At 46.1% G+C, this 10,289-nt stretch overlaps 1 non-coding gene and 1 pseudogene across 1 annotated transcript; one reads left to right on the top strand and one right to left on the bottom strand.

The window, feature by feature from the left end:
- Positions 1–768: 768 nt before the first annotated feature.
- On the bottom strand, positions 769–887 carry LOC121825543 (5S ribosomal RNA). The gene has a single exon (XR_006067871.1). It is a non-coding gene; the product is annotated as a 5S ribosomal RNA (ribosomal RNA).
- A 4,642-nt stretch (positions 888–5,529) lies between these two features.
- Positions 5,530–8,696, top strand: LOC102927570 (melanoma antigen preferentially expressed in tumors-like; annotated as a pseudogene).
- The last annotated feature ends 1,593 nt before the right edge of the window (positions 8,697–10,289 follow it).

Below are 10,289 nucleotides of genomic sequence, written 5' to 3'. Positions count from 1 at the left end.
TCCCAAGTGCTAGGATTAAAGGTATGTGCCACACCACCCGGCTTAAATTAACCCATTTCTATTCATCTATGTGCTGCCCTGTGTGTGTGGGGGTACCTGAACCTAATTCCCTGTTCAGGGCACCATCTGTGGGAGGACATTTCCCACTTTTGCCAAGGTTCCTATGCAGAGGAGAGAGGGATAAGAAATATCAGGGAGAGAGAGAGAGCTAGACGAAGAGAAGAAAGACAGAAACACAGGATAGCTTTGGGAGGACCTGGATCAAAATCCACTGGCCCAGAACTTTGTTCAAAAGGACTTTTTATAGCAATGCCAAGGGGCGAGGCAAAAGACCTCCCCCTTGCTAGAAACAGCCAAGTGTAGACCCTTCCAAACACCTGCTAAACACATCTGTGGTCAAATCATCCCCTTACGCAGCCCTGCTGGGTAAAGCAAGCTCAGATTCTCTGACCCTGAGTGGAGCCTATCCAGGATCTCGCTCTGTAGACCAGGCTGGCCTTGAGCTCACAGAGATCCACCTGCCTCTGACTCGTGAGTGCTGGGATTAAAAGTGTATGCCACTACTGCCCAGTTCCAGGTACATTCTAATGCTCCTGGGTAAAAATCATGGCTGGCTGCCCTGCTGGTGGTGGGGCCAGCATGGGGACCAATGTAAGTCAGTAACCTGGGCTTCCTGGGCTGCTGAGGGATATTTGCAACTGGGGCCTGACCTGAGGCTTCTTTAGGGACTGTCCCTGATTTTGTTTTTATAACTTTAATTTTATTTAAAGCCTACAGCACCCGGTATTCCCAGGCGGTCTCCCATCCAAGTACTAACCAGGCCCGACCCTGCTTAGCTTCTGAGATCAGACGAGATCGGGCGCTTTCAGGGTGGTATGGCCGTAGACTGTTTTTATTTATTTAACTTTATTTTATGTGCATTGGTGTAAAGGTGTCAGGTCCTTTGAAACTAGAGTTACAGACAGTTGTGAGCTGCCATGTGGGTGCTGGGAATTGAACCCAGGTCCTCAGGAAGAGCAGCCAGTGCTCTTAACCACTGAGCCATCCCTCCAGCTCTGGTCGCTGATTTTTAATATCATTCTCATGGAGGTGGGACACCTCAGGCTTGTCACTTTTCCCGCCTCCCCTTTCCTTCCTTACTATGCCATTGATCTTGATAATGAGATTCAATAAGCCAGGGCTGGAGTTTTAGCTCAGTTGGTAGAGTGCTTACCAGGCATGCATGAAGCCTTGGGTTCGAGTACTAGCAGTGCATAAACCTGGTGTGGTGCTGCATGCCTGTAACCCTAACAGCAAGAGGTACAGGGGCAGGAGGATCAGAAATTCAAGGTCATCCAGGGTCACATAGCAAATGTGAGGACAGACCGGACTATGTGAGACTCTGTGATGAGTACTGTTAATTGTCAACTTGGTGGAATCTAGAGTGGCCTGGGGAATATCCAGAATCACCTAGAAAATGAGTCTCCAGGCATGCCTGGAAGGCATCATCTTGATTATATTAAAGGGTCTTGCCGTGTAGCCCTGTCTGAGCTTAGAGCTCTCACTGGAAATCACCTGCCTGTGTCTCTGGACTTCTGTGATTAATCAACGCACCACCACAAGGGAAGAGCCATTTTACCTGTGGGCAGGACCTTTCCCTGGGCAGCAGAGCCTGGGCTGTGTAAGGGGAGCGAGACCACTGAGTAGCAACATCGGTCTCTCTCTGCTTCCTGGTTTGTAGATGTGCTGTGATACCTGCTTCAAGAGTCTGGTATTTTTTTTTTTTTAAGATTTATTTATTTATTATGTATACAGTGTTCTGTCTGTGTGTCAGATCTCATTACAGATGGTTGTGAGCCACCATGTGGTTGCTGGGAATTGAACTCAGGACCTCTGGAAGAGCCGTCAGTGCTCATAACCGCTGAGCCATCTCTCCAGCCCGAGTCTGGTATCTTAACTTCTGCACCATGACGGTCCATATCTTGAATAGTGAGCCAAGATTAATTCTCTCTCCCTTAAGTTTCTTTTTTGTCTGGCCTGGAACCAGCTCAATGAACTCAGCTGGTCTCAAATTCACAGAGACCTACCTACCTACCTACCTACCTACACCTCCCAAATGTTGGAATGAAAAGTGTATGGTACCATGCTTGGCTTAAAATGGCTTTTTTTTTTTTTTTTTCCTGGAGCTGAGGACGGAACCCAGGGCAAGCGCTCTACCACCTTTATCAGAGTATTTTATCACAGCAAATGGGAAAAGAAACTAAGATAGCCAGGCGGTGGTAGCACGCCTTTAATCCTAGCACTCGGGAGGCAGAGGCAGGCAGATCTCTTTGAGTTTGAGACCAGCCTGGTCTACACAGAGAGATCCTGGACAGGCACCAAAACTACACAGAGAGACCCTGTCTCGAGACAAAAAAAAAAAAAAAAAAGAAAGAAAAAGAAAGAAAAGAAAAGAAACTAAGACCCTGTGTCAAAACAAAGAAAGTACCATTCAATTCAATAATTAATCAATTCTATATCATAGAAGCTTGCGAACTGGAGGCTATCAGTAGCCTAGCCATGTTCAACAGACCATCCCCACCTCTTTGTTGACCCATTTTCTTCCTTACAGTGACAGCCTTCCCCAAGTCCTTGTTCTCTGAGAGGACTCGCAGCTTCAGGTTTCTAGGGACTTGAGGCCACACCTGCTGTGGTTTTTACATGGGACCCTGGGGTTCTGTGTGATGTTGCTGATGATCCAGATGTTGGGAGACAGGGGACTAGCCCAGGTTATGGTGGTCTGGATTGATCTTTACATGTATATCAGTGTGTCTGTGTACGCTCATAACTGTGCAGGTACACAAGGAAGCCAGAAGAGGGTGTTGGATTTCCTGGAGATGGCATTACAGACCATCAGAAACTGCCAGAAGTGGGTGCTAGGAACTGAACCTCAGTCCTCTGCAAGGTCAGTAAGTGCTCTTAACTGTAGAGCATCTCTCTAGCCCCTTAATGAATAATCGCCTTCTTCCCCCCACTCCCCAAGACAGAGTTTCTCTGTCTGTCCTAGAACTTGCTCTGTAGACCAGACCGGCCTAAACTCAGAGATCCACCTGCCTCCTGCCTCCCGATTTCTGGGATTAAAGGTGTACACCACCATGCCTGGCAATTTATTTGTTTTTATTTCACATGCATTGGTATTTTACCTGTATGTCTGCCTATCTGTATGAGGGTGTCGGATTCCCTGGAACTGGAGTTACAGCTGTGAGCTGCCATGTGAATGCTGGGAATTGAACCTGGGTCCTCTGGAAGAGCAGCCAGTGCTTAAACCACTGAGCCATCTCTCCAGCTTCCCAGTGTTTTTTTTTCCCTCTTTTAAGATTTACTTATTATTATTTTATGTGCATACATGTTTGTCTGCCAGTGTGTATGTTCACCATGCACATGCCTAGTGCCTGCAGATCCAGAAGAGGGCACTAGGCTCCCTGGAACTGGAGTTACAGATGTTTGTGAGCCTTCATGTAGGTGCTGCAAACCAACTCTAGTTCTCTGAAAGAGCAGCAAGTGCTCTTAACCTTCCCAAGTTTGACAGTTTCAAACAGTCAAACACAGCTGGGCGGTGGTGGTGCACACTTTTCGTCCCAGCACTCGGGAGGCAGAGGCAGGTGGATCTCTGTGAGTTGGAGGCCAGCCTGGCCCACAAAGAGAGTTCGAGGACAGCCAGGGCTACACAGGGAAAACATGTTTCAAAAACAAACAAACAAACAAACAAAACAAAAAAACCAAAAAATCAATACTTGGGAGGCAGAGACAGTCAGATCTCTACAAGTTTGAGGCTAGCCTGGTCTACATCGCAAGTTCCATACCAGCCAGGGCTACATAGTGAGATGGTGCTGGTTAGTTTTATGTCAACATAGACATATTTGAGAAAAGGGAATCCCAGTTGAGGAATTGTCTTTACAAAGTTGCCTACAGGAAAGTCTGTGGGGCATTTTTCTTTATTAATGATTGATGTGGGAGGCCCAGCTCCTGTGGTAGTGCCAGCTCTAAGCAGGTGATTATAGGTGTTATAAGAAAGCAGGATGAGCCTGGGTGGTGGTGGTGGTGGTGGTGGTGGCGGCGGCGGCGGCGGCGGCGGCGGCGGCGGCGGCGGTGGTGGTGCACACCTTTAATCCTAGCACTCAGGAGGGAGAGCCAAACGGATCTCTGTGATTTGAGGTCAGCCTGGTCTACAGAGCAAGTTCTAGGACAGCTAGGGCTGTTATATAGACAAACCCTGTCTTGAAACACATCCCCCACCTTCACCACCACCACCCAAAAAAAGTCAAGAAAGCAGGATGAGCGATTGTGCCTTGGGGAGCAAACCTGCAAGCAGCGTTCCCCGATGGCGACAGCTTCAGTTCCTGCCTTCAGGTTCCTGCTTTGATTTTGTTTTGTTTGGTTTTGGTTTTTTTTTCGAGACAGGGATTCTCTGTATAGCTTTGCGCCTTTCCTGGAACTCACTTGGTAGCCCAGGCTGGCCTGGAACTCACAGAGATCCGCCTGCCTCTGCCTCCTGAGTGCTGGGATTAAAGGCGTGCGCCACCACCGTCCGGCTTTTTGTTTTTGTTTTGTTTTGTCAGGTTCCTGCTTTGAGTTCCTGCCCTGACTTCTTTCTCTCCATGATGAACCGTGATCAGAATGTGTAAGCCAAATAAACACTCTCCTCCCCAAATTGCTTTGGGTCATGATCTTTGTCATAGCAATAGGAAACACATTAAGACAGAGACATTACCTAGGGGGGGACAAAAGGGGGCAGCTTGGTTGGGACTGTCTGAGTGGGTGATGTAATGGTGCCTGGAAACGGAGCCTGGAATGACAGGCATCCTGACCAGCGTGTCTGCCACAGACTTCTTGGCTGGCACTGAAGGACCATTGTGATCCAGGCCGGAGTGATTCCCCAGCCCGACCTATACCTGGTCCACAGTGACTTTCCGAGTCAGAGCTATAGCCAGCACCAGCTACTGCTTGCCGTTTGCCCTGTGAGCGGTGCGCTGTGGCACTTCCTGGGACCACATAGGCTCTACTCTGCGTGTGCACGCATGTGTGTGACATCCGCGTGTGTGTACATGTGCATTTGACAACGTGGGTGCATGTGGAGGCCAAAGGCTGGCGACAGGTGTCTTCCTCAATGGCGATGGCATCGTCCCTAGTTTTTGTTTGTTTGCTTTGTTTTTGAGACAGGGTCTTACTATGTAGCCCTGGACGGCCTGGAACTATCTCGACCAGGCTGGTCTCAGACTCACAGACATCTGCCTGCCTTTGCCTTCTGAGTGATGGGATTTTTAAAAACAAAAACAAGAAACAAACAAACAAAACAACAACAACAACAAGAAAACATACCCAACTTCACCTTAAAATTTTACTTGTTCTCACAGGGCTTTTCAAAGACCTCTCGCTCTCATCTGGAGATACGCAGCTGCCGTGCCTGAGGCGGTGAAAATGTTGGTAGACTCATCCCACTCTCCCACTCAGATCAGGAAGTAAGCTCTCAGATGCTGCTCCAACACCATGCCTGCCTGCCTGCCTGTCACCATACTCCTCACCTCGACAGTCATAGACGAAGCCTCTGAAACTTAGACCATCTGTGTGAGGGAGGAGGCTGCTGCATCTGAAGGCCTTCATAGACCTGAAACTCAGGATTCTCCATTTCACCAGCACTGAACCACGCAGAAGGTTCCAAAGATGGATGCAAAGAACCCAAAGACACTGTTGGATCTTGCTATCCAGAGTCTGCTGAGAAATGAGTCTGCAGCAATCCAAGCTCTGGAGGATATTCCAAGAGCTTTTTTTAAAAATTGTAATTACTTTATTTGATAAACTTAATCATTATTTTATTTCAAAATAATCTCATTTTTAGAAAAAATGCAAATAGAATTTATAAATAAGATTTTTTTTTTCTGGCCCTTTTAGGTTAAGTGCTGACCTGACACCCTTTTACCTTTCTACTGTATTAGTGTGGTTTTCCTACAAATTATCATAATCATACCCATCAAACTCTGGTAATTAACAATGTTTTATGACTATCCTTGAATCCCGAGACCTCCTACAATAGTCATGGGTCTTTAGTCTCCTTCTTTTTGGAATAGTTCTTCAGTCTTTGTGATAAACTTGACACAAACTGGCTATTTTGTAGTTTGTCCTTAAATTCCCTTGCCTCGTGATTAGATTAAGATTATGTATGGACAGTGGTAACATCACAGAAGTGACACTGTGTTCTCATAGCTCACTACTATCTGATGAGACATGATTTTGACTTGACCTATGGGGAATGATATTTTCTCTGGTCACGTCGGTTGTTATTGTTACATGCCAATTTATTTTCCATTTGGAAGAGCTTCCTTTTCTCTTTGTAATTAAGAAATATTCTGTAGGATTTATTTGAAACATTGAGTAATCCCACTCCAAGAGACCTCTTGGTTCCTCCTTTGGTTCCACTGTTCATTGCTGCTTTCAAGGGTGGGCATGAGAATACACTGAGTGAGTTGGTGAAAAGTTGGCTCTTTTTCTGTCTCCATATTGGGTCATCAACTGTACAGGAGCCTCAACATGAACTCCTGAAAGCTGTGATTGAGAATCTTCCATTAAGTCCTGCAAAGAACTCTGCTTCTCCGTAAGACTGTATAATAGGAACATGGAGAGACACAGGCGGTTATACCACAGCCTGCTACTCTCCCCAAAGGAGTAACAAGTAAATGCTGAAGATTTCTGTGTGAGGCCCTTGACCCCAGACTTGGTAACACATTAAAGACTGATTGGATTCAATGTTCATTATGAAATCTGTCACTGAGGGTTCTATTGATGGGTTTACATTACAGTTGTTACATAAGAGAAAGACAGGAACTTGAAGACTGGAGGGGATTTAGGTGTATAAAGGATTGTCGGGGGAGGCTGAATTTTCTTTTTTTTTTTGGTTTTTCGAGACAGGGTTTCTCTGCATAGCTTTGCGCCTTTCCTGGAGCTCACTTGGTAGCCCAGGCTGGCCTCGAACTCACAGAGATCCGCCTGGCTCTGCCTCCCGAGTGCTGGGATTAAAGGCGTGCGCCACCACCGCCCGGCGAGGCTGAATTTTCATGGGAAAGATTGGTTGTTAGTTAGTACAAGGAGTGTCAGCTATGGATAAAAGAATTAGTTCCTAATGTCATCGTTGATTCTATTCCGTTTCATTATCGTTGGCTATTTCTCAGCTAGTCTATCTCCTCTTACCCCTACAGGAGACCTAAACTGAGGATCCTAGATTTAAGGCAAGACAACGACTGTAGGACTGTAGCTAGAATTTTCCTGCCTGGCCCACAGTCAGGACAAATCTCTGTCACCTGCCAGTCCCACAGCCACTCAGACCCAACCAAGTAAACACAGAGACTTATATTGCTTACAAACTGTATGGCCGTGGAAGGCTTCTTGCTAACTGTTCTTATAGCTTAAATTAATCCATTTCCATAAATCTATACCTTGCCACGTGGCTTGTGGCTTACTGGCGTCTTCACATGCTGCTGGTCATGGCGGTGGCTGGCAGTGTCTCTCTGCATCAGCCTTCCGCTTCCCAGAATTCTCCTCTCTCCTTGTCCCACCTACTTCCTGCCTGGCCACTGGCCAATCAGTGTTTTATTTATTGACCAATCAGAGCAATTTGACATACAGACCATCCCACAGCAGTAGGACCACATGCCATGAAGTCAGCATCAAGGAACCTTTCTGTTTCCATTCTTGTGCCTATTCTGACAACTCTATCCTGAAAATTGAAGGACAGCTTCCTTTTGGAAATCCAGAGTCCATGATTCAGTACCCCAGGCCTGTAGAGTTACTAGTGGACCTTTCCCTAGATGGCTCCTTAGTGGAAAAGAAACTTTTGGTTTTGCTTAAAATTAGGGAGAGTTCAGGGTCTTTGCACATATGCTGTCGAGATTTGCACATTGATACACTGTGTGACAGCAAACGCACCCTGAAATTTCTTGATCTCAACTGTGTTGATCAGCTGTCAATTGATATGGGTTTGCTGAGTGATATCTCCAATGTCCTGTCCCAGATGGCCCACCTAGAGAGCCTTAGTCTGTCTCAAGTCACTTTCAGATCTCTGAGTGGGAAAGTCTTTAAAAATTTCCTCAGTCACTTGCGACGTACGAACAACCTTAAGGACATCAGCTTGTGTTCATTCTTTCTCACAGGTCATCTGGACAGAGTGCTCAGAGTCCTGCCACCTGGTCTGAATTTCTTGTATCTGCCATTCTGTGATCTTTCATACAGAGACTCGGATTTCTGGCCCAGAGCCCTCAGGCCTCCTGCCTAAAGCTGCTGAGTCTTGGCAACAACCGAATGTATTGGGATGATTTGGGGCCCTTTCAAACTCTCCTGGTAAATCTTTCTGGTACTCTTCGGCATCTAGAGATAAATCATTGCCTTATAAATGATTCTGCAATCTCTGTCCTCATCCCTGCCCTGATTCGTTGTACTCATCTCCCTCCATGTCCTGTGCTTTGCTTCTGACCCCATCACACTGCGTATGCTTGTGACTATCATGAATAATTTAACACCCTTGAAGAAGCTAAAACATGTGATTTATCCCATCCCTGTACATTGCTATGAACTATGGCCTTTTCAGGGGAGTGTAGACCAAAGGAAGCTTGCTATTGTACAAACATCTGAAGGTGATACTAGAGCTTGCAGAGGGGGCTGACATGAACTGGATCGCTTACTTCGAATAAATTTCACAGTCCAACACAGTTTCAGCATGATATGTGCTATTTAAGTACTAAATGCTATTTCCTGGACCCACCAAAAAATATATATAAGGTTCTTTACATTGTAGGAAATTACCCTTAGGGAATATAGGTATGTAACTGATTCCTACACAGAATAATTTAGAAAAAAAAAATGGAGGGCTTTGAGAATTCCTGTGTATCACTTGTCTACCATTGATTATTTCATTTTACTGACCACAGTGATGTGTATTGCATATAATACAGGATGATCAGGTCCTAGGGTGCTCTATCTCTGCCCATACAGTTTGGTTCGCCTGTTGGTACACCACACAAATCAGAACAATGACAGCCTTTCCTGACTTTATTTGTGGAAGGGGAGATGGTTTTTTGAAGACAATGTTTTCATCCCCTAAGTTACTTGAGGCTGGTTTTGGTTGCTTTGGGGACTCCATCGGATTTCACAGTGGGACCAGGAAAGAGAGACAGCAGAGACTCTGAGGCTGCAATGGAGCCTTCAAGAACGTAACTATAATTCCCCACTTCCTTGATGTAGGCCCGCTCTCAAGTTTCCACTGCTTCCCATGAAGTCCTCCGCTGGCTAGCCAGCCTTTGTCACATGAAATTTTTAGATGGGATTTAGGGTCCTTGCCATAATATTCCCCCTACTTCCTTTAGTTCTCTTACTCTGCTCCCAATTCTATTAATCCTGTCCTTTCCTTAGCTCTCTAAATCATTCCCTGTATATATCTCGCTTCTCTCTTTCCATTAGCTGTGCCCCATTTGGTATGATACATACTAGCCATGTGTGAGTACTGAGTCCAACTTATACTCCAGAGCATAACATAATTATAAATTCAGTTTGCATATCGTACACTTGCTTAGAAATGATGTATGTAAAGTCTATAGTTAATAATTTACACAGGGCGAAGGAAGTGCCTCAGCCATCTAGTTGCTTACCACACAAGCCCGCCTGTGCTCAGATCCGAACCTAGCATTTGTGTAAAAAGCAGAGCAAATGCCCGGCGGCGGCGGCGGCGGCGGCGGCGGCGGCGGCGGCGCACGCCTTTAATCCCAGCACTAGGGAGGCAGAGCCAGGTGGATCTCTGTGAGTTCGAGACCAGCCTGGACTACAGAGTGAGTTCCAGGAAAGGCACATAGCTACATAGAGAAACCCTGTCTCGAAAAAACCAACCCCCCTGTCTCAAAAAAAACCAACCCCCTCAAAAAAAAAAAAAAAAAAAAAAAAAACCTGAGCATTCAAGTGCATATTTGTCACTCCAGTGTGAAAAGGTGGAGGAAGGAAGAGCCTTGGGGCCATGTGGCCAGACATTCTAGCAAATTAGGGATTCGAGTTTCAGTGAGAGATCTTGCCTCAGAAAATATGTGTAGAAGAAAAAAAAAAAACAGATACTGACTTTTGGCATGCATGTGAGCATGTGTGTGAGCACACACACACACACACACACACACACACACACGCACGCACGCACGCACGCAAGTACATGCACCTCCTCCCACACATGAACATGGACACATAAAAATATCTTGCTCGTGTGGGCTGGAGAGATGGCTCAGAGGTTAAGAGCACTGACTGTC

Source organism: Peromyscus maniculatus, chromosome 23 (genome assembly GCF_049852395.1).
Source record: "Peromyscus maniculatus bairdii isolate BWxNUB_F1_BW_parent chromosome 23, HU_Pman_BW_mat_3.1, whole genome shotgun sequence".
NCBI lineage: Eukaryota > Metazoa > Chordata > Mammalia > Rodentia > Cricetidae > Peromyscus > Peromyscus maniculatus.
Note: the sequence above shows the minus strand (reverse complement) of the source record. Positions and strands in the feature narration are given on the sequence as shown.